Source organism: Cryptomeria japonica, chromosome 9 (genome assembly GCF_030272615.1).
Source record: "Cryptomeria japonica chromosome 9, Sugi_1.0, whole genome shotgun sequence".
NCBI lineage: Eukaryota > Viridiplantae > Streptophyta > Pinopsida > Cupressales > Cupressaceae > Cryptomeria > Cryptomeria japonica.
The window spans coordinates 573,499,411-573,525,605 of record NC_081413.1 but is presented as its reverse complement, the minus strand read 5'-3'; positions in this window follow the sequence as shown (position 1 = coordinate 573,525,605).

Genomic DNA, 26,195 nt, shown 5'->3' with positions numbered 1-26,195 from the left:
TTATAACATTCATTCATTCATTCTTTCTTTCTACCATTAATAAAATATAACATTCATTCATTAATATCACATAACGTTCATTAACACATAACATTGATTAACATTAATTAACACGCAACATTCATCAATATTAATTAACACATATCATCCATAACCATTAATTAGCACATAATTACATTCACTAACACATAAAAATCAGTCATTATCAAATAAGTTAGATTACAATCATTTCTTTCTTTGTTTTTTCTTTGAAGCTATGAAAAGACTAAGTGGAACATCGATTTCTTCATCATTTCCCCCCTCTGCAGATGTTCTGCCAATTGCTCGTGATCTCGATGTATGCCTAGTCCTATATTGAGGACAAGGAGACTGAAGCGAAGGGGGGTCCTCTGCAATAACAAAGAAATGGGTTAAATTCAATTTTTTTTTAATTATTGTTACAAGTATTTCATTAATTTAGAGAACATAATTGTTGTGCTCTTTACCTGATGGGGCCACATCATTTTGTGTAGCCTCAACCTCAACATGCTGAACACCCTCTAGATCATCTAGAGTTGAAATACTAAAGGTTACATTAATGCTGAACACCAATTGCAATTATATTTGTTTAAAACAATAACATTGGTCCTCTTTACCTGAGTGGGGAACATCACGTTCTTGATGTTGTGTACTTTGATCATGCTCTACTTGCTCACCATCGACTACATGCTCTAAAATATTAACAAAAAAGGTTACATTAATTACTACTCTAATTACAAATTAAGATGTTTAATTGTATGAATAGCTAAATAAATAAATTTGAATGGCCAATGAATACCTCCACTACTGGGATGCGCATCCAGACCTTCATGTGCAATTGGCGTTTCACAATTAGCAGGCTGCATTCCAATGACATGCACATTGTTATCATTGCTTGCTTATTTAAAACGAATATAGTCACTTTATGTTGGAACCCAACATCAATTAGATTATTGGTAAAGTATTCAATTTGAAACGACTTCCATTTAGCATATTTACCTATGCGACGGATGCACTCGAATGTTGTGTATGCCCACTCAATTCTCATAGTCGATCAACCATGATAGAATAGCCTTGCTGGTGGGCAATTATCTTGTCATCTTCTGTGGGCACTCTATTGAATTCGGAGCCATGCATTTTTGCTTGGTACCATCAATTTTGCTTGCATTGTTTGATTAAAAAAAACGTTTGCAATTTATTAATATTTTGATGCAATATTTCGTTTACATGAGATACTTACAATTCATGCAACAAGTTTCATGTAACCACCAGAGCCGAGTTTGTGTTGCCCAGTTTTTGTTGCCCATGCTTTTTTTGCCTTGCGTTGGTTGCCTTTGACGTGTCACTCAGTCTATAAAAAGTTTGAAATATGTTAGATTATATAAATATAAAGAGTAATTAATTAGTACATAATTACATTCTTAATAGTATCCTGTACCTTCTTCTGGCGTCTAGTGGTGTATTTCTTTTTTTCCTTTCAATTCTCTCCTTGGCATCCAAAATCAGGTCCTTCAACTCCCTCTCTGGAATCATGGGGGGACACTCGTACTTTAGGTTCCTCTCCAAATGGGTCTTGTATTGGTCCCTCACATACTTTAGATATGTGCCAGCTTTTTCAAGGAGCTTGGTTTTGTCAAATGTGTCATTTCCAAACCACTCAACTATTTGGTTTGTCAATTCATCTTTTAACCTTTTTTCTTGGTCATTCCACCTTTTAAAGCAAAAACAAACCTTTTAGATTCAGAAATGAACTGAAGCTACATTTATTACACTTCAAGAAATGGATCAAAGGAAAACTATTCTAGCAATGATATGAAATCAAAAGTGGATTAGGGTTAGTTCACATATGATGTACCACCCTTTACATATGGTGGGCACAAATATCTGCAATGCAATGTCATTAAGATGTTTATAGAAAATATCATTGCCTGCAAAAAATTCATGGGATCATTAGTCCAAAACGAGTGATCATAAAGTAAATTACAATTAGAGTATATATACTAATAATTTTAAAGTACCTGGAACCTTTTGTATCTTTAAGGGAATCATTTCTTCGTCACTCACCACCAATGTGGCCTGCAACATTCCTGTACTAGCAATACGAGAAGATCCAGGAAATGATGGTATGTTATCAGTAGTAGTCACCTTTGGCACATCCTCATGTGCATCTCCTTCTGCAAAAAATGAATCCACTATGAAATGGCATTAGAATTCAAGAAAGAATGCTTGAAGGGAAATAAACACATGACAAAGGATAGAGCAAAAGAGGGATCTACCAACAGTGGACAAGACAATATAACATGCACTAGAGGATGTCTGTATGCTATGTGTTGCCGACATTGCAGTTGACAATACAGGTGAGGGTAACCTCTGATGAGGTGGCGGCGGCATTTGCACAGTAACATTGACAACACCTAAAGAATAATACATTAAATATATGAAAAGTGCAAGAATTGTAAACAAGGATGAACCTTTATTTTGAAAATTGATAGTATCAAGTATGATGTGTTTTGGGTACTCAGAGTGATAAGCCAAGCAAGTGATAATTCAAGAAAATCGTCATCACCCGAAGATCCTACAACACCCTGATCGTGGGAACGACTTTGATGAGGGTGGATAAATTGCTATAAAAATAATACGTACATATTTTAGTTAATGACATAAAAGAGAATAAAATATAAACCATTATTGAACTTTTGTTATAATTAAAGCTTTCATTACTGCTTACTTGCAAGTTTTTTGCTATCCGAAGCAATAATTCCACCCTCTCTCATATCTCATCAGTGATAGGATGCATGACTGCCAAAGCAACAATCTCTTTTCTAATTTTTATAAGAGACATTTTAAAGAATTTCATAAGGTGTGTGGGATCTTCAAGGTCATCATCGCATGATTCCACATCCCTAGAAAGGTGCTAAGGTACTGCAACTCCCTTTCCCTTTCCTTGAACATCCGTCTGTATCAAGAATATCATTAACAATTACAAAATTAGTATAAATCACTAAAAAAAAGAACATAATAATGTAATAGTTTGCTTCTATCTATTTTGTACAATTACAATGAGGTTTACCTGCTCGGTAGAAGTGTCGCAAGCTACATCTCTGTTTGCGATATGTGATGGATCTATGTCGACCTGTGACAAAGAAAAAATATAAAAAACGTTAGCGAAATTAAACCAATAGACTTAGCAAAAAAACTTCATAATAAAATGGTATATTGGATTCATTAATTGGAGGTTGGTTAATTTAAATGGTATATAGTACGTACCACCCCCATGATATTAACTTTCTTTGTATCTATACGATTCAAATTGTAATCGATTAGAATCTCTTCGCCTACACTTATTGATTTTATCGCACATACAAATACACGATTTCCATCGCGCGCCTCAACTATGCAATTGGGTTGTTTATTAGTTGACCCAGGTCGTGTACTATTTATAAAACCTGCAATATTCCTTGTTGCTTTTGGCTGACCATAAATGTATACAACCACTCGTTTACTTTGATCATTATCTTTATGTTGTATATAATTTGCTGATAGTGCATACCTACGCATACTTTTTTTATATTTAACAATCTGCATCCAATGATTGCAATTGTAACAAGGTCCAACAAACTCCATCAATTCTGCAACTCTATTGTAACAGATCTTTATGCCGTGCATGGAAAATAAGCCTAAACCATGTAATGACGAAGGTGCTATGTGATATATCCTATCGTTAACACAAAAATTGGTGTTTATTGGAGGAAGTTCCTTGGGCAACCATTGTTTTTGTAGATGTCTGTACCTCAGTGGCACCTCAATGTCGCCTTCAGTCTCATCATCATAAGAACATGACCCCCCTTGAGAAAGGAAAATTTTTATGCGTTTATTGAATTTTCTTCTAATCTTTTGACCTCTTGTTGATCTCCCTATTGTAGACCTACTACATGTGTCACTTTCATTTTCTATTACTGCATTTTCCTCACTCGACGAAGACAAATCTGAAAATTACCTATTCGGGGGTACCTGCACTCCATGAAATGAGAGAGTTAATTGGTAATGAGAGAGAAATTTTGCAAATGAGGGTAATGTTGATGAAGAAGTTAGCCCTAAAGTTGATTTTGGGATGAAAATTGGAATAAGTCCATCCGGGGCCTCAAGTGTTGATAACTGTATTAGATTTGCTACTAATGTCAAGGTTTGAAAAACTGAGGAAGTTTGTTTTCCAAGTAATTTTAAAAAAACAAACTGTTTCTATAGGGTGTATTGACTAGTTATACCTGTCCATCCATGAGACTGTGTAGGATCCTCATCAAAGGGGTTCAGGGTCGTGTACAATGTAATTCAATTATCTTATGTTAGCTAAAAATTACATAGTACACAACATGAACAACATGAACTTTGTAGACAAAAGAGTATTAAATAATAAAAAGATGTTGTCATCAAAATCATTGTAAATTTTTTAATTCCTTACCTTTACTTTATGTAGACTATGTAGGATCCTCAACTAAATGGTTGACGATGTCTGTAGTCAACGACCTGTTCCCACCAAGGGTGACAACATCACACAGGGACTATACCTGAAATCAACACCATCAATTGAGCATCATAAGCATTACTACATTTGTAAGTTGATAAACAATAAATACATACATATCATAAGCATCAGAAACATCGCATGATGTGTCATCATATATGTAATTGAGCATCACAATTAGCATGACATATCACGTGTCATCATAAACATGTAATCCATCACATATGTATCATAAATCACCATCCATCACATAGGTAATAAACAATCCACGTTCTATAAATAAACACAAAGTTCAAAAAATGTCACATGCATCATCATAAACATGTAATCCATCACATATGTATTTTAAATCAACATCCATCACATAGCTAATAAACAATCCAATTTCCATAAATAAACATAGTTTAAAAATTGTCACATAAATAGTCACTCTCTCTATCTCCATCTCCATATTAAAAGGTGCATCATGAATTAATTATGTAATGGCATTAGAATTCAAAACATAATGAATTAATTATGTAAAAAAAATTCTATCAAGAAGTCAATATTATATAGATAATATACTAATCACATACCTCATACATTTCATTCTTCATCATCATGAACATCAAGGTCATCATCATCATCATCATCATCATCATCATCATCATCATCATCGTCGTCGTCGTCGTCATCATCATCATCATCAACGTCTTCACCATCACCATCACCATCACTATCACCATCATCATCATCATCATCATCTTCTTCTTCTTCTTCTTGTTCTTCTTCATTGTCATTGAGAAACTGTCGATCGTGATCATCATCCACTTCATCTTCTACTTCTTCGATATCTTCTTCTTCGGTATCTTCTTCTTCCATCACATTATACTTTATCGACCTTCCTCTTGGATCATGTCTAACAACAAATGACCAACCCGGTTTATGTGGAGCCTCTGAGTAAAATACTTGCTCACATTGGCTTGGAAGAACATAGGGCTCATCCCCAACTGGTTCAAATGACCTTGTATTTAGCATTATAAAACCATTATCATGTTCAATAACAATTCTATCAGGATCATTTTTATTCAATCGTAGCCTGTACCATTTGACGACGAACAAAACTAATTTGAAGGAATTAAAGTCACACTCAAGTATATCATCCAAAATGCCATAGTATCGATTTTGAGACTGTTGAGGATGTATGTCATTTCTCGATGAAATACTTGTCACCTCAAAGACTGCAGTGATGCCAGAATCACAAGTTTTCTTTGTGTCATCCAACATTTTTATGCGAAATTTATGACCATTGCAGCACATAGCGTTGTGGTGTTTGACCTGCGATATGTCAAACATGTAAAATTTATTGCATTGTGAGTTGATAAACATATGGGTGATTAATAAATTTATATGTACCTGTTTATCTCTTAAACCATATGTTAAATCAATTTCCCTTTGCGTAACATTGGAATCTCCATTACGATGTGCTTCTTTAACCAATGAAGCCACACCTTCCCATGTTAATGTTTGTCCAGAATGTTGACAACGTTCAATCCATACCGTCATCCAATCAAGATTGTTTGCAATATACAAATGTAGTGCATCCCACTCTCGACCAACTATACAAAAAATAAATAGACGTCTTACAGTCGATTTATTTTGAAGATTAAGAATTAATTAACTACAATAACATCTTATAAGTACCTCTCACTTTTCTCAATCTACCTTTCCCCGTCAAGTACTCCCCTTTGAAATTTTTAATGGTGTTGGGATCCCAAATGCGATCCACGGGGATCTTTGCTACAAACTTAGGAAGATATTCAAAAATGTACACCATAGTCTGGTATACCATATATCCCTCCACCATAGAACCCTCAGGATGTGCTCTTTGTCAAACCAAAGCCTTCAAAAATTTTAAGTGCCTCTCAACCATCCACATTGACCTAGTGTGTACAGGTCCACACAATTCAATCTCCTCAACTTGGTGTATGAGGTAGTGTTCTTGTACATTGAAAAAAGCTGGAGGTAGACACTTTTGCATTTCATACATTAAATGAGGAATTTTTCTCTTCCAATATTTTATATTGTCTTTATGGATTTCTTTACATGACAACCACCTACAAGGTATTCAAGACACAAAAAAATATATTACATAACAAGTAAAACAAATTGCAAATATAATAACTATACAATGAACTAAACAAATATCACTACTTACATCATGTATTTTCCAAGATCATATATGACTTGCTTGACATTATTGTCGAAGTCGTCTAGGAGAGATAGAGGTAGAACTTACTACAACAATTATAAAATTATCTTTTCATTTTTTTGTAACATATTGAAAAGTACACGTACGCGTAGTACTTAAATACATACTAAAAACACAAGAACACGAATTACCTTAATGAAGGTATGCCAATCATGCATTTTCATCCCTGACCCAAATTCACTTTTCTTTGATATGAGATTGTTTATGTTTGCAGCAAATCCTGTGGGAAATTGAATTTTTTGTATGACTTCTTTTATAGCATTGCTTTGCTGGTCCGTTAATAATCAAGGAAGCTCACTTATATTAATTTGGTCTCCATGACTATTTGATTGAATAACATTTATCATTGCATGATTGGATTCCTGAATGTCACTACATATTTTGACAATTTTTTCTTTGTCACGCCTTCCATCCAATATTTTCCATACTCTCTCTATTATATTCTTTCCAATATGCATACTATCAAACAAATGAACAATTTGTAACTGCTCGTAGTAGGGCAACCTACTAAATTGTCGGGGATAAATTTTTAGTCCCTTAGGAAGGTGGTCATTTATGCCTTCACGACCTTCATGATCATCAATCACATCATCAGTAAACAAAACAAAATAGAAAAGATGTTTTATGACAAACCATTAGATGGAATGGCATTATCTTGACGATTAATTCTATTATATTCCAATTTCCACAGGCGAGGTGTCATTCTTCATGGCTTTGATGTATTCTCTTCTTTCCCATCGAAAAGATGTTTTTTAGTATTTCGATACTTATGATTTTTGTGGAGAAAGTCTCTATACTCATCAAACACCTGCTTTCCTAAACTTTTGAATGACGAGATTTAATCTTTGGACCACAAACAGGACATGCAAAATTTCCCTTTGTTTGAAGACCTACAAGATAATGTATAATTGGATTAAATATGATAATTTTTTGAATTATAATGTTCATGCACAACTTAAACACTATAACATAGCACAAAAATGTGTTAGCCCCGGGGCATCATGTATTGTCCATAGAAGCATCGCATGGAATTGAAATTGTCTTTGTCCTATTGGTCTAGAGACATCATACATAGTGACATCATTCCATAACTCCAACAACTCGTTGATAAGAGACTCGATATATACATTCATATTTTTAACTTGGTACTTACCTAATCGAATGAACAAAAACATTACATAATTATTATGACCATTTTACTGCAATATTTATAGTTAAATTTAGACAGGTATATTTAAATGATAAAATACCTAGAACAATCATTGCCAACATTATGTGCTCCCTCTTTATTGACATCCATGGAGAAATGTTATTGTTGATAACAAAAACAGGCCACATGGAGTAAGCAGATCTCATCTATCCAAATGGATTGACACCTTCCGCTGCCAATGAAAGCCTGAGATTATGAGGTTCTTCTTTAAAGTGTGGCCACTTTTCCTCTATGTCCATAAATGCTGAACCATCCGCAAGCATTCGAATAATGTCATCTTGACTTCTATTGTGTGCATGGTAATCCATAAATTGTGCCAAGCTAGTGCACTTGAATAATCGTTGCATACGTGGAATAATGAGAATATAGCGAAGAACCTTGCGAGGAACCCTTTTTGTTATTTGATCTGTTCGATATCTATTGATATGACATTCAAGGCATTCAGTTTGAAATTCATGTTGTTTGTAATATATAATATGATCATTGGGACATGCATCTATTGCTTGATACTCCATTCCAATATATTTCATAACGGTAGATAATTCTCGGTATGAGCGAGGTAGAATATTTGATGGTGGTAACAAAAAATCAGCTATCAATCTACAACAAAAAAATATAATTTGTTATAATAATGAATATTAATGGTACAACATGATTCACAGTTTATTATGACATATATGACATACCTTAACATACGTGACATTGTTATGTTGGATAAACCATTCATAACCTTCAAGTTCACCAACAACAATACAATGGAGAGAAGAGTTGCCTGCGAGCCTTCGTAAAGGGCCTCAGATGCCTTCTCAAGTAGAGGGACATCATAAACAACATCAAGGTCATCTTCATCATCATGATCAGCTGCGTGAGTACTAAATGAGTCATGGATCAATGTATTTGTACCATCATCTTCAATTGTGTTTTCTGGCTCATGATCGTCATCTTCCATGGGATCATTATCTTCAGCTTTGATATTCACACCTCCATGTTCATCCACTTCGAAAACCATATTCTCAGGGTTGTGTTGATCCATACCATGTACTCCGGGGTGCTCGACCTATATAAAATTGATAAACATAAATAAACCATGATCATGATCTCATCATCACGTGATTTATTATGTATATAAATTGTCAAAATGATATAATGAAAAACTTACCAATGGATGATAGTCATGTCCACCTTCAATGTGACCATGCAGCCTACAATGTTTCTTCGCTATTTTGATTAGAAGTCTTCTAGTCTTTAACCCCTTACAAATTTTGCACGGACAATAACATTTTCCATCACCTTTTCTTTTCAAGTTAGACCACAATCTAGCAATTGTCTCCTTATTTTGTTGTTCGTTGATATTGTCTGACATGGTCTTTCTTCACAGGCAAGAAAATTGGGCTATATAACTAGTTATATAGAAGTTGAAATGTTAGTTATGAATTCAAGTTTCAGTATAATATACCGAAACAAATTACTTGAAAATAGAAATTATCATCATCAAATTACTTGAAAATAGAAACTATCATCATTGAACAAAGCATCTTATTGAATTTAGATTTCTAGTTTGCTTATGGTACATCACACAACATGGAAAACAAGAAATACTCAATAAATAACAGGATTCATTGATCTAGTATTATGACAATTTGCACTTTGCCTTCAATATTTTCTCCTCCTAACACTGTTTATCCATTACCTGTCAAGTACAGAACTCTAAAACCCGTGGCTATTAAAATACATAAGACAACATTGTAGCATCTTATAATCATTTGTTATAAAACCAAAGCACTTGGGAGTGATTCTTTTGTTTGTCACAGTCCAGGAAAACAGTGTCTACTGGAGCCTTGAATAACTGACTAGAAAGATTTTTAATTCCTTTTCTTGTTCCTTCTGATTTTTTCACTGTCACTTCCATCCTCTGAGTCAGATGCCCACCCTTCTCTTTCTTCTTGTTTTTTCATACTCATTGTCATGCTTTGAATTATTTTTCTTTCTTGGTGACTCCTTACTGCTCTGACTGTCAGTTTCACTCTCAGAATCTGAGTCTAATGTATCAGAATATGAGGAACCTGATGAACTAGAAGAATCATAATTAGAGGTAGATTCATCTGACTCAGGAATAGAATTTTGCTGCTACATTACAAGCCTTGGCATATTCTTCAAATACTCACGTAAACTCTCAGTGATACCACCAAGATCAATAGAAGTAAAGAAATTGATAGCAAACCATGAATTTTTGGGATTGTCCTTTGGAGAAATTGAATCAAAAGACTCCTGCATTGTTGGATCGTTCAATCTTTCATTAAGCAACAATATACCAAGCTGCTCTGCCAGCTCCTGCAAGAGAATCTTTATAAAAATACGGGAAGAGGAAGTAGTATCTTCCTCTGTCAGACGTATATAAGCAAGACAATGCCATGGAAGAGCAACTGTGCCAAGTAAGTGAGAAAAACAATTTGCAACATTACACAATTTATTTGTTTCCAATTTGTGTATCATAGAATACTGTTGTACAAAACACTTATAAAAAAATTCCTCATAAATTTAATTGATCATGCAAAATCTTTGCCCAAGAAGACCATAATAACGAAGGTATGTTCTCTCTTGACTAGGTTCAAGCTTGATCTTTAGTAGCTTATGACCAACTTCCTCAAAATCAACACTTGACATGATTGTCAAATAAATTGTAAGTCTTAAATTGACCAAGTTTGTCTCTGTCTCATCTTGTATTCTCAGTGCTTCCTCACCTTCCTCTTCATCATCATCATCATCATCTGAATCATCGCCTGAATCATTCTCCCCTTCTACTTCAGTTGAAGAAGCATCTCCAAGGATATCTTTCTTCAGTTTTTCATAGGTTGCCTCATGCTCGAAGAAATCAGGATCTGGCTTGAAAACATCCAAACCAACTTCTTGATCAAGTTCATCTTCTAGGAAAACTTCATGTGTCAACTGATCTGGACACATAGCTAGATGACCCTCGAACTTAGCTTTGTGAATTGCAAAAAGACCTTCAATTAAAAATTGTACTCGTTTGTCAATTTCCCCCTCATGGAGAATACCTCTAAATCTTTCAAAAATCCCATAGAGACCTTTGGGTGAAAGGTCTTGCAACAAAGAACCACATTCTTTCACGAACCCAACAACAACCTCTACATTGTCATCTGTGGGGTTCTCTAGTAAAAGGGTGAGAAGTTCCAAGGCAATGATCTCATGTGCAACTTGTTGATTCACTAAATGAGCTATGAATTTGGCTGCTGCTATCAACATGTGCTTGTCATTGCGTTTGTATGCCCTCTTAAGTTGCAAAATAATTCTTCACAAAAGCAGATTGCCAACTTCAGGAAATTTTGTATTTACCACAACAACCAACGCAACAAAAACATCTATAAATCCAGGGGATGCCATTTGGGATTTCATACAAGACCTACAAAATAGACCCCTCCCACAGATGAGATTCTCTGCAAACAACTCTGGAATGATGTTCTTGATGTTAGATGCATTTACCTTGTTTACTAACCCATTGATACTCTTCCGAAGGGCATCCCATGTCATGCACTGGTATTCCACACTGCTCTTGTCTTCCACATCTTTCATCATTTGAGCCAGCTTAAATGGGGGAATGTAAACACCCCCACTTCTTCCAACACCCTTCTTAGTTCCTCTTACAACACCTTCGCCATTCCCATTCTGAGATGGAGCAGACAACACACTAGAAGTTTTCACTTCCACTGCCTCTCTGTCCCTCTTGTTTCCAGAAGCCCCTTTACCACTTAATTCGTGCTTATTTATGTACATAAACCCATCAGGAAGCATGAGTTTTTGCATATAAGCTCGCCCAAATATTTTACAGTTATTTTTCATCAAGATCCCCTCAGGAGCTGGCATATCCTGCTTCCATACTTTAATTTTGTTTTCTCAAAGGACAATCCTAAAAATCCATGCATTGCAAATAATTTTTTACACCTTTGTTGGTTGTGGTGGCGTCACAGAGAGTACATCAATAAATGAAGAACATGCCAATGCTTTTAATGCAACAGTAGAAGTCTATCTCTTATTCAATATCTCTAGTGAAACCCCCATGATCTTTTGTTGGAGTAGAATTTGTTATATTCTAGAAAGGGTCTTGTCCTTTGTTGATGGGATATTCATCTACCTCAAGAAATAACTGTTCTTTTCTCCAACAAGAAGTGGAACTAAATGAAGATCTAACACCATGAAATGAATCCTCAAAAGGATTACTATAGTTAGTTTTGGTAGATAATGATCTGGGTAAAATACTAATGTGGCTTTAGGAAACATTATGTACTAGCTTAGCATACTCTTAACAACTTTGGTGCGACATGCTACATCCAATTAAGTCTCCATTGGTATCTCTATTGTGTTTATGGATTGAGATTCAATGTACTCTTTTTATACACAGATTTTACTTTCAACTGAGGAGGTTTGTATGTACTTACTTGTCTTTCTATTGTATCCCTATTTCAAGAATTTCTTCTATCAACAAATCATTTGTTGTAAGTTGTACAAGTGGAAGCTTGAACATGCCTTCCATGCTAGCCTTGTTGATACGTTCAACACCATCTTGTGCAACAAATGCTTAAAACTCCACTATTTCATTGAAGAGTGAGTAGTAGGGACAATCTAGGACACTTACAGAGGTTTTGCAAGAGAGATAAATAGACCTAAATATTATGGCTTAATAATGATCAATAGGTAAATAGATAAGAAACTCTCAATATCAAAATGACTTTCTCAATTGTCTTTACTAGAAATGGATAGATCTGCTAATAATGGCTTTATGACTATATGTCAACTTTAAACTCAATCCAAGAACAACTAGAACTAATATGCGATATCTAGATTTCGGATCTCTATAATAGAACAATCCCATAATTATGTTTCCACACATCTATACCACAACATAAACATCATGCTAGTGTTTAGCCATAGTAATTGATATCCTAATTATAGAATGTGAAATATGCACATAACTATGAATAAAGATTAAGAAAAACAAAGAAAGATGCTTATTGCAAACATAAATGACTAATGGACAAGAATTGAATTCATTGTAGATAGTTTTGAATATCAAATTCACTTATTTGTGTGCATTTAGTAACTTATGTACTTGTGGCCAACCATTTATCTCTTTCATAAATTAAACACTTATTAATAACATTTAATGGCTAAGTAATTATGTTTTAGTTGAAATTGAAAATAAAATATTTTATTTCAGGACAACTCACACTATTCCCTATCATATTTTAGACTCTCAGTTTTGTTAGTAGTGGTTTGATGTCTTTGGAGCTGATCATTGCATTTCTTTAGTTATGTTTACCAATGTACTCCCAACCTGTGCCAAAATGGGAGCTTTGGAACAGGGTATGGACATCCATCAAAGCATAAAAGATAGAGGAATTTTGTTAGATGTAGTTGCAATTGCTCTGTTAGCATGTATGCGAAATGTGGAAGCATAAACAAGGCACGGGAACTGTTTGACGGATTGCCTCAAAGAAATGTGGTTTCCTGCACTGCAATGATTGCTGGATATGCACAAAATGGATTTGTTGAGAAGGCTTTAGAAACTTTCAAGCAAATGCAATCGACAGGTGTAAAGCCAAATTCCACGACCATTGCTACTATCCTCCCTGCCTGTGCCAAAATGGGAGATTTGGAATAGGGTATGGACATTCATCGAAGCATAAATGATAGAGGAATTTTGTCAGATGTTGTAGTTGCAACTGCCCTGGTAGACATGTATGCAAAATGTGGAAGCATAGACAAGGCATGTGAACTGTTTGATAGAATGCTTAAAAGAAATGTTGTCTCGTGGACTGCAATGATTGTTGGATATGCACAAAATGGATTTGTCGAAAAGGCTTTAGACACTTTCAAGCAAATGAAATTGGAAGGCATAAAGCCAAATTCCACAACCTTTGCCAGCATCCTCCCTGCCTGTGCAAAAATGGGAGCTTTGGAACAGGGTATGGACATCCATCAAAGCATAACGGATAGAGGAATTTTGTTAGGTGTTGTACTTGCAAATGCCCTTCTTGACATGAATGCAAAATGTGGAAACAAGGACAAGGCTCGTGAATTGTTTGATATGATGCCGCAAAGAGATGTGATCTCATGTGAACAATCAACACGTGCATATACGGGAGGAAGGGATCGCTGCTACAAAATTGAACGCTCACTCCTCAATCACAATTCTATGGTTTTACGAAATTAAACTAGGGCAATTAACCACCACATGTATACTTTTTGCAACATGAAATTAAAAACTAGGGCAATTTGAATCTACCTCCTGCGCGGGATTGCAAGCAATGCCACAAATGCCTTCGACGTGGGTTTGATGTTCTTGGGGGTTGAAGTCGCCATGGACGCCTACGCGGGATTGCAATGCACAAATGAATTCCCCTCTTCTTTTTTTTAAAATAATGGCCATTGTCATCGAAATTATGACGAACTCGAGCACTTTTAAAAAAAAAGAAAATTCTCATTGCTAATGCCTTCTTTGTCGGAACCACATGGCAAATTTCCGTTGGAAACCTCAGTCGGAATCTAGTCCAAATGTATTAGTGAAATTTTTTGCCATTTTTTTTCAAAATTATAAATAAAATATTTTAATATTTATTTAAATTTTCATTTGTTTTTTAACAAATAAAAATTGGAATCTCACTATTGTTTATTTTTTATTTCAATCTAATGCAATTTTTCTCCAAAATTATAATTAAAATAATGTATTATTTTTGTTTCACTTTTGATCTATTTTTCCACAAATCCCAAAAATGAAAGGACAATGAGTTCAACAGTAAATGGTATGATAGAGAATGATTGACATAGTACACCAGAGTAGTCAAAGGATATTTATGAACCCTTCTTTAGTTTATGAAACTTGTCAACATCTATTTTCTGAATATATTTCATGATTGTAATGTGGATTACATTCTATGTATTTACTTGATTTAGGAATAATTTAAAGATGCTTGAATATTTCTAGTAACTAGGGACAATAATATCTTAGTCTAGACATTAATGTTTTGTTTTGTTTTTTCTTGTATTTTCTTTAATTTAAATTATAAAATAACATGCATTTATTGTTGTGCTCTCATAGTTAACTATAGGAAAAGATTATTTTTTTTCAATCCAAATATGTCTCTGTGTGCGAAAAAAAGATGCAATGCATCGACATCCACTTTTGAGTGCTCTTATCCACTGCGGGGAAATTACAAAGGTCCTACTAATCGATTCACTGTTTTGGCTAACAACTCCGGGATTGAGGATCTTGGTAGGGTCATTTCGCGGACCTGCGATCAAGAGGCCTTCTTTGCAAAAACAAAATACTCTTTGGTTAATGCGGCTAGGGCTCCCCCCCCTCTTCTCAAGGGCTGGGATCAGGATTGGCATGTGGTCAGCCGCAGAAGGGCATTAGTGCAACCAAACGATCTCAAAAGGATTTCCAATCACCGTCGAGAGGAGGGTTTTGTAAAACCTATCCAGCCAAAGAGTTCCTCTGCTCGCTACATTCCTCCACGAAAATCCCTGGGAAAATTATCAGAGGATAAGGAAACCTCTGGCTGTCACAAGCACCCTATGTCGGATCCACCTTCAAATTCCCTAGCTACTCCTAACAGGTTAGTCATTGAAATTGATAATTATACCCAGGCTAGGTATCAAATGCATTGTAGTGATAGAATGATCTTTGCTTGGTGGAAAGGCTGGGGGATCCCGTCAGAACAAATTGCTAATTGGGTGTCATCTTCCTTCAATAACCAGGTAAAAATTGACATCCTTCCTGATAATTTCTTAGCTATTGAATGTGGTAATCAAAATCTCAGAAATTCATTTCTTAATATGGATATATTAAAATTTAAAGGTCTAGGGTTTGATTGCTAGGAATGACAACCTCTCTTTCTCCCATCTCAATTCAATTCCTATATGGTTAATAGAGCAATTTCACTTGATAAATTCCCTGTAGAATTGCACAATAATGACTTTTTAAGAATAATAGGCAACAAAATAGGTAAATTTGTAGAAGTCAAAAAATCAGCCCTAAGCTTCTTTAACCAGCTCTTAATCGTTAATATGAATATTAACATTAAATCTTTAGAGCCTATAACTCTGAAATGTAATAAATCTTGTATGACCATAGAATTACCCTTTTATAATGGCCCTTTCAAAGATTCTATGCCAAGGAAGGTCCCCTCTAAGAAACCTTTCCCTGTATCATTGCTCAAGTCCAATGGCACTCCATTTAGATTCGTGGAAGGAGGGGGGTTAACCCTAGAGGGCTATAAAATTGATATTAACCCTAATCATCTTACCTCGAACCTATATCCTCATAACTCCCCTGTTAAGCCCTCTCCCTCCCCTCTTCCTTCACTACTAACTATAAATTCACCTATAGATGACTCTCTTTTGGGGGATAGAGATCTGGAAGATGGTGAAATCAATGAGGTTATATTCTAGAAAGAGCATCTTAGCCTGACAAATATGTCATCATCTAGCTCTCTCATTCCACCAGAGAGGCCGAGTCCCTTGGGGTCTCCCCCTTTAATGGAACTAATTACCTCTGTGCAATCAACAGAGCTGGATAGGCTTTCCCTGGATCCAGGATTGACATCCTTACAGGATCATCCAATCTCTCTAGTCTCAAGTATGGACGGCCTTGAGGAGGTAGAGGTTTGCCCTCCATCTCTGAAGGTTGTTTCTAATCCAATTGTAGAGTCTGAGAATGATCGAGTGGATAGGGAAGTTAATATCATTGCCAATTTTGTAGGGGAAGAAGTAGTAAGCGACCTCATGGACCTATTGGTTGATGAAATCTATGATGATGAGGAGTTGGAAAGACAAAGGGATCTCTTTGTCAAAAATCTAGTGGATGTAACTAGAGTTGACTCAGAAACAGATGAACTCTTTGTAGCATTAGATAACTTAGAAAATGATAACCCTAATTTTCTAGGCATTCTCAGCTCTGATAGAAGCAAAGACTCTCCTGACTGTGCTAAACACAGTAAGAGAAGACGTAGGAGATCCCTTACTGAACTAAGATCAAAGGATGGAGAAGCCAAGGGTCAATCTAAAATATCTAACCTTTTTAATGCAGGGGAGGGGAAGTTCCTCCCCACAGAGCTATGAAAATCTTAACTTGGAATGTTAGGGGTCTAAATACCCCTAACAAACAACACATTTTAAAGTGTTGCATCTTTGATTCTAAACCATATATAATGTTAATCCAAGAAACCAAAATGAACTCCTTTGAGATAGCCCTTTTTGAGAAAAAACTAGGCGTTAGACAGCTAAATCACTCCCCTGCAACAGGGGCCTCAAGGGGCTTAGCCATCATTTGGGACTCTAGATTCATCTCGTTTACACCTTTAGAGATTAAGAAAAATTGGATGGGAGGAGAAGTAGTAAGTTATATAAATAACCTAAGATTCAAATTGATTAACATTTACGGTCCCATCCAAATTAGGGATAAGGCTAGGGTGTGGGTGGAACTGGAGTCTTTCCTTAGTAGTTTTCCAAATGATGTATGTATCATTGGGGGAGATTTCAATGCTATCACTAAGGTAGCAGACAAAAGAGGAGGTAGCAACAAACTTCCTCCAACAGCTGTAGATTTCAATAATTGGATCGATAGGAACTCCCTGTTGGAAATCTAGATGACAGATAATGCCTTCACTTGGAAAAATAGAAGGTTTGGTTTCTGTAACATTGTTGAGAAACTAGACAGGTTCTTTATCCATGGAGAGCTCTCGGAGCTTAACTTTACCCTGAATGCAGAACTCCTCCCTTTAGCAGGGTCCGACCACTTTCCACTCCAACTAATCTTATCATCTGACCACTCCCCTAAAAAATGCTCCTTCAAATTTGAGAACATGTGGTTCAAAGATGATAACTTTTTAAACTTAATTGAGAACTGGTGGAAAACCTCTGTTTTCTCTGGTTCGAAGATGTTTATTATCACAAGCAAGTTAAAGCTTATCAAAAGGAAGCTCTTAGAATGGATTAGGACTAATTTTGGAAATATTTTCGATAAAAAAATCCTAATAGAAAATGATCTTAAGAATGTTAACATTGAGGTTCTTGAGAAGGGGATGGATGAACATCTCTTCCTCAAAGAAAAGGCTCTACTCTCTGAGTATGAAAAGACACTCTCAAATGAAGAGATCTTTTGGAAACAAAAATCGAGGGAGACTTGGTTGAGTGATGGGGACCGAAATGCTAAGTTTTTCCACAACAGTACTAAGCAAAGGCGATGGGTCAATCGAATTTCTAAAATTAAGAATTGCCAGGGCTCCATCCTGTCTGAACCAGATGATGTAGCCTCAGAGGCAACAAGATTTTTTGATAAAATCTTAAATAATATTGAAGGCTCCAACCTCAGAGGCCAACTCAATATTACCAAAAATCTTCCAAAACTCATTAACGATGCCCACAACAAAATCCTGTCAAAGAAATTCTCTGAGGAGTTTAAATCTGTCCTTATGAAGATGAATCTTGACAAGGCCCCGGGCCCGGATGGCTTCCCCACTAGCTTTTTCCAAAATGTTGAGGTTTTATGGGGAAATAGATCACGAACGCCTTAGAAGGTATTAGGAACTCTGGTAAGATTCTCAAAAAAATCAACAATACCTTCTTAGCTCTCATCCCCAAAAAAGAGAATTCTGAAAGCTTTAATGACTTCAGACTAATAGCTCTGTGCAACACTCTTTACAAACTCTTAACCAAAACCCTAGCATCTAGACTCCATAATCTTCTCCCCATTATCATTAGTGAACAACAAACTGGCTTCGATGCAAATAGATCAATCTATGATGGGGTTATTATAGCCCAAGAGGCCATTCATTCGGTCCAACTCAATAGGGGCCCCAAGTATGGTAGTCAAATTAGACATAAGTAAATCTTACGAAAAAGTTTATTGGCGCTTCCTATGCAAATGCTTGGAGGCCTTTGGATTTTCCAAATCCTGGATCAACCTAATCTTTGAATGTATATCCACCCCCAAATTCTTGGTCTTGGTTAATGGTTCCTCGATAGGATTCTTCAGCAGCTCAAGAGGGCTAAGGCAAGGAGATCCTATGTCCCCCTTCCTCTTCATCATCATGGCTGAAGCCCTAGGTAGATCCATCTCTAAGACCAAAGAGGAAGGTGGGATCCAAGGAATCCCCATTACCAGTGCCCTCCCTCCCTTTACCCACCAGCAATTTGTTGACGACATGATGCTTTTTGGGTAGGGATGTGTAAGGGAAGCGAGCGCCTTCAAAGGTATCCTTAATTCCTACATGCTAGCCTCAGGTCAAGAGGTGAATCTGGCCAAGTCTGCAGTTTTTATGTTCAACATAAACCCCTCCTTAGGGAAAGTGATCAACAATGTCCTGGAGATTAGTGAAGGAACTCTTCCTTGCAAATACCTAGGCATTCCCCTTGACAAGGGTCGAAGACCCTCAAAATTATGGGACAACTTGGTGGATAAAATCAAGTCTAGGATTAACACTTGGAAAGGAAAATGGCTCTCATCTGCAGGTAGAGCAACCTTGGTTAGATCGGTCTTGTTAGCTATGCCCATTTACTAGCTCTTCTGTCAACATTTATCTTCTTCTAAACATGCAAAGCTCAACAAGCATCTCAGGACTTTCTTTTGGCAAGGTGCTAATGATAATCGTAAAATATCAGTAATATCTTAGGACAAGATATGCAAACCTAAAGAAGGAGGAATTGGCATTAAAAACCTTCATGATCAGGGCAAAGCGTTGGGTGCCAAGTTGGTGTGGAGGATGTTCAGAACCCCCCACCTCAAATGGGCTCGCTTGCTGCACCATAAATACCTTAATGAAGGGAATCCTATCCAAATCTTCAGAGAAACCAACCCTCCCAGAGGATCCTACCTATGGAATTTTATGTTAGATTGCAGGAGGATTATCTCAGATAGACTTACTTGGGACCTGGGGTCTGGGGATAAAGCCCTTTTCTGGTCGGATTCATGGGTTGGATATAAGGCTATTGATAATATCTATGACTTTGGTGCTACTCGTATCCTTCTTGAATCGCATAGAGGACCCCTGTTAAACAACTACATCTCCCCTTCAGAGGATGGGGCTGGATGGCAGTGGATCGAGAATGAAGATGAGGATATCTCGGTAAGGGATAAACAAAAACTTATGGCAATTCTTAAATCAAGAAACATTGCCTTAGGTCAGAATGAGGACAAGCTCATCTGGGATGGCTCCCTAAGAGGAGAAGACAACTCCAAGGATGAGTACTCTCTCATCTCCAAATCATTTTTAAGACCTATGTCTGAGCTTCCCTTGAAACTTTGTTGGGATAAATACTATCTGCCTAAGGCAGGTATCTTCTCTTGGCTTGCGGTTCAGAACAAGCTCCTAACTGTGGACAAATTTAGAAGAATGGGGTATGAGGGCCCTAGTAGATGTCCTCTTTGCAAGGCAGACGAGGAAGACACCAATCATATCCTCCTTAACTGCCCCTTTGCTCACAAATGTTGGATCTGGTTCACCAACAAACTTGAATGGTTTGCGGCCTTCCCGCACACCATCTTTGGAATGCTCAAGGCATGGCCTCTCCTTAGGCATGGCTATCTCTTTGAAGGTCTATGGACAACTCTTCCTTCTTTTGTTATGTGGGAACTATGGAAGGAGAGAAATAGGTGTCTCTTCAAGAATGGAAAACTAGAGGTTCCCAGAATCATTAACAAGATAGAGTCAGCTATCAATGAGCTCTTGAAAAACCGACTGTCATCAAGCACATTGAAGAATGCCTCTATCACTCATTAGCATGAAAAGATGAAAAGACGTTGGGAAGGCTTGTCCTTTCCTCCCTTTGTAGGAGAGGGTCCTATTGCAAGTCTTCATTCAAGGGATGCATGCAGATGGTAGCCCCTAGGTGAAGGCTGGGTGAAGCTAAAATTTGATGGGGCTTCCCATGGCAACCTAGGGAAAGCAAGGATAGGATGTGTTGTTCATAATTGGGAAGGCAAAGAACTTGCAACCCTTGCCTCTCCGGTTGGCATCAACACCAACAATTGGGTGGAACTTATGGCCCTGGTGGAGGGTCTACATTTATGTAGGAAACTAGGAGTTAAGAACTTGGAAATTGAAGGAGATTCAGCTATAATTGTCAATGCTCTTAGGAAAGGTAGTATGCCTAATTGGAGAATAAATACTTTGCTGTCAAAAGCTCTTGAATTATGCAGAGATTTTGATAGGTTCACAGTCAATCATATTTATAGGGAGGGCAATAAAAGAGAGGATGAGTTGGCCAACTCAGGAGCCAATGGCATCAATCTCCTGTTTGTGCCACCTTAAGGCAATCTCCTCTTTGGTTTTTGTGTCCTAAGTGATCGTTAGCATGTTTCTACTTTCATCCCCTTATGTTTCTCTTGCCAAGACTATGTTTTAACCCCCTTATTTTCTCCTCTTTCTGCCCCTGCATTTTCGAATAGATACTCAGACAAACATTCAGTTTAAATATGCCCATATATCTGGTCTCCCAGACTTTAACTCAGGTAGTTAGGCTCAACCCATTATCGTATATAATCATTAAAACACAAATTTCAATCATATATTTTTAGTCCTCTCCTTCATACCCATTTAGTCTTCCATCCTTTAGCCCAAGGAGAGGCCCTCGTCTAATATTTTTGTATATACTTATCTAGGTTTTATAAAACCCTCACCTTGATTCAGTCATCCATCCTCATATTCAGCCTCTCATCGACATATATATATATATATATGCAGGCTTTATCCCACATTCTTGCAGCCCAGGATCCTTCATGGATTATCTGGGACTTATCCATCTCTTCATTTACCTGAAGGTATATATTCTTTTTCCCATTTTTCATAATTTCTTAGAGTCATACTCTTCGATGGCATCACTTTATGTCCCTTCGAAATGTCATGTTTCATCGAAGTTACCTTTGTTTCGATGAAACCATCATTTTCATCAAGGAGCCTTGTGGTTTCATCAATCTCTTCATTTTCACCAAAACTTTCACCTTTCGTGTTCATCATTGTAATGCTCCATCGGTTCATCGAAACCCTATTTTTGATAGGTATCCTTTTGTCGCTGCATTTCACAACCGCCTTTTCGATCTTTAAGTTATCAATTATGGATCCTCATTATTCAGATTTTGCTTTGGCATCAATGAAATTCCTTATGTCGATGAATATCTTCCTTCAACCTTTTGTTTTTACTGATGGCATGTCTTTGAAACAATAGGTGTACCATTTCGGTAAAATTAGACATTTCGTTGAGAGGTTAGTGTGCACCTTTGTTTCATCGATGTTACCTTTGTTTCGATGAAACCATTGTTATCGTAAATGAACTTTGTGGTTTCATCGATCTCCTTATTTTCATCGAAATATTTACCTTACGTGTCTGTTTCGATGTAATCCTCCTCCGGTTCATCGAAACCCTGTTTTTTGATAGGAATCCCAACCATCTTATCGATCTTTAAGTTTATCGATAATGGTTCCTCATTATCTAACTTTTGCATTTGCATCGATGAAATTCCTTATGTCGGTGAAAGAATAATATCTTCCTTCGACTTTTTGTTTTTTCTGATGGTATGTTTTCGATGAAAAATCTCTTATGTTTTATCGACCTTTTGTCTTTCGATGGAAATATCACTGTCGGTCAATAACTTTAGTATCTCATCAACACCATTCTTCTCTTGAGAAATCCTATCAATGAAACCTTCCCCAGTTTCTTTGATCTCATTGTTTCGGTAGAACTATCTCCTTCGGTGAATTCTTTACATGTCCTACCAATACTGTAGTTTCTTCGACAACCTTGCTTCATCGATGAAACCTCCTTTGGTTTCTTCGACATACCCTCTATCGATGAAACTATTTCTTTCGATAAGTCCCTTTTGAAGTTCACCTAGGCCTAAGTCTCCTCGATAAATCATCTCATCGATGAAACATCGATAGGTTTCTTCGATACAACAGGTGTACCATTTCGGTAAAACTAGTCATTTCGGTGAGAGGTTAGTGTGTACCTTTATTTCATCGATGTTATCTTTGTTTTGATGAAACCATCATTATCATCAACAAGCTTTGTGGTTTCATCGATCTCCTTATATTCATCGAAAGCTTTTCCTTACGTGTTCGTGCCGATGTAATCCTCCATCGGTTCATCGAAACCCTGTTTCGATAGGAATTCACAACCATCTTATCGATCTTTATGTTTATTGATATAGGCTCCTCATTATATAGCTTTTGCATTGGCATCGATGAAATTCCTTATGTCGGTGAAAGAATAATATCTTCCTTCGACTATGTTTTTTACTGATGGCATGTTTTGATGAAATATCTCTTATGTTTTATCAACCTTTTGACTTTCAATGAAACTATCATTGTCGCTCAATAACTTTAGTATCTCTTCGACTCCCTTCTTCTCTCAAAAATTCCTATCAATGAAACCTTCCCCAGTTTCTTTGATCTAATTGTTTCGGTAGAACTATCTCCTTCGATGAAATCTTTACATGTCCTACCAATACCACAATTTCTTCGACAATCTTGCTTCACCGATGAAACCTCCTTTTGTTTTTTTGACATACCTCTATCGATGGAAATGGTGCTTCCGATTAGTCCCTTTTGAAGTTCATTGAGGCCTAAGTCTTCTTGATAAATCATTTTCTGTTTACATCTCTCTGTTTGAGGTTTCAATTGACAGTTCCAATTGCTGTGGAATTATCCTTGTATGGAAGACAAATTTTTTATTAAATGTTACTAACAAGCTTGGCAAGTGTTTTGAAAACTAACCTTATAGGAGGAGCGAGGACATCTTTAACAAGTGAAAGGATGACAACTGTGCTAAATAGGCTATAAATAACATGCAACCAATGGTCAAACTCGGGGCACAAGGAGATCAATGATAATTGTAAATGGTAATAAGGGCTTGTAAGGGAAAGAAAATATCTTCCCATTTGTTCACCCTCAGCCTGGGGGGCTACTGTATTGTTCAAAATTTGTTCATATTTGTAATAACTGTAGAAACTTTTTGGACTATGGTCCCGGGCAAGGCCGAAGGTTTTCTCGCCTCCACTCTTTCCTACCAGTGCCCGCATGAGTGGAGTGTTGTAAGCTTTAAATTATGATTAATACAAATTCTTGGCTTCGACCTCTTACTGATAAAAAAAAACTAAAAAAAAACATGCATTTATTATTCTGAAGACATAAAATATTTGATATATCTATAATACTAGTTAAACTTAATATAATTAGTTGTCATGTTAAATTGGCTATTTGATGTGCAAGTGAAAGTTTAATATATTCATTTTTTTTCCTCCTATAAATATAATATTATATTTGTGGACTTGTTATTTCAGCTTTTTGTATTATAATATCTTATTAATAAAAAAATAAACTATTAAACTTTCAATAATATAATTGAAAAATATTATATAATAATTTGAATAATAAAATGAAAATCTCTTCTCGACACAAATATACTAAAAAAATATTAATAATTCCGATAATAAAATAAGTCTCTCCACAACTCATATGTAACATACACACATCTACAAATATAATAGGTTAGACTACTATTAATGTAACCTCCCTATACTGTAATATCTTTGTTAATAAAAAAAATGCATAAACTATTCTATTGTCTTGCAAGTGAAAAATATATTAGTTAGGTGATAGTTCAAGTAATAAAAAAAGACTATGGCATTCAATTGTTTGGTTTGTAAGTGGATATATAATAGGTGGGAAATAATATTAGGTGATAGTTTAAATAATAAAATATTTCTTTTCATAACCTGTTAAGGGGCTTAGTTGGGTTCAAACAAACCAAGATAAATCGATTGTTGGATGGGAGAGACCTTTGGAGGGATGGTGGAAAGTGAATTTTGACGAGGCCTCTAAAGGGAGCCGAGACCTTCAAGGGCAAGGGTTATTGTGAGGAATTGGAAGGGTGAAACTTTGGCTATAGGCACTCAGAGGTTGGTGGAAGGTTCAAATAATTTGGCTGAAGCGACAATAGCATTGTTAACCGTTCAGATGTGTAAGATGTTAGGTGCTATAAAAGTGCATTTAGAGGGATATTCTCTAATTATCATTTTGACATTAATGAAGAAAGGAATTGAGCCATGAAATGTACAAGGTTGGATTCACAATATCATTGAAGAGATGAAGCATTTTGAGGATTCCCAATTAAGCCATGTTAAACATACTGGCAATGTTGAGGCATATATTCTTTCCAAGTGGGCTCTCACATTTAATGTAGTGGGTGATTTTAGATGGGAAGATTTTTGAAATGTCTGCTTTGAGGAGGGAGAGGGTGGTGTTCATTAATGTCATAGTGGACCGAGTGTACGGATGTCAGAGGAATGTGAGATAAGGGCGACGTTTGAGTTTGGCGAGGCTACTTGTTAATGATGCTTTTTAAGTTTTATGAATTGGCATTTATTTCATTCCATTCCTTCTTGAGGCTTCATTGAGGCAATAACCGTAGTTTTTGCAGAGCTCTGAGAAGTTAACAAACATTAATTTGAGAGGTGGTGAAGTGGGAAGTGGGGTGAGAATGGAGACCAACTTCACTCTTCGAAGCCGGAGACGAGTTTACTCTTTCTTCAGGGAGATTACTATAAGTTAGTTGCAAAAGATTTTCAAATCTTCAGACAAGCTGTTAGCCTAGACTGTGACAATTGTGGTTGGGAGTGCCTTCAGTCTACTCAAATTCAGGTATAAAGAAAAGATGGATGTTTTCTCCCCATTATGGCTTGGGGTTTGGAGCTAGGAGAAGACACGACAATGGTAAGGAAGGTGATGCAGACAATCGTCCATGAAGATTTTTTGGTAGGGATGAATTCATTTCTTGAGTGTGCGGAGCAGGGTGTGGGGTTTGATGCTTGTGAAGGATTGAAGGCCGAAGATAATAGTGCTAATGCAAGTTTATTCCCCTTTCTTCGATGGGCTAGGATAATTTGTAAATTTCACCGTAGGCAGGAGGCTAGAAGGGGTTGAGACGCTTTGAATATGTTTGCAAAAAAAAAAGAGCTGGAGGATATCATTGCACATGCCAAGGTAGAGGTTGAGCATGGGCAGAGATGGGTGCTGCGTCCTAGATCGACGTGGGCGATGGAGAACCAAGATGCCAAGGTGGCAAGGAAGAAACGCCGACGAAAAGTCTAGTGAGTTGGTGCTTACCATTTTTTGGTGGTG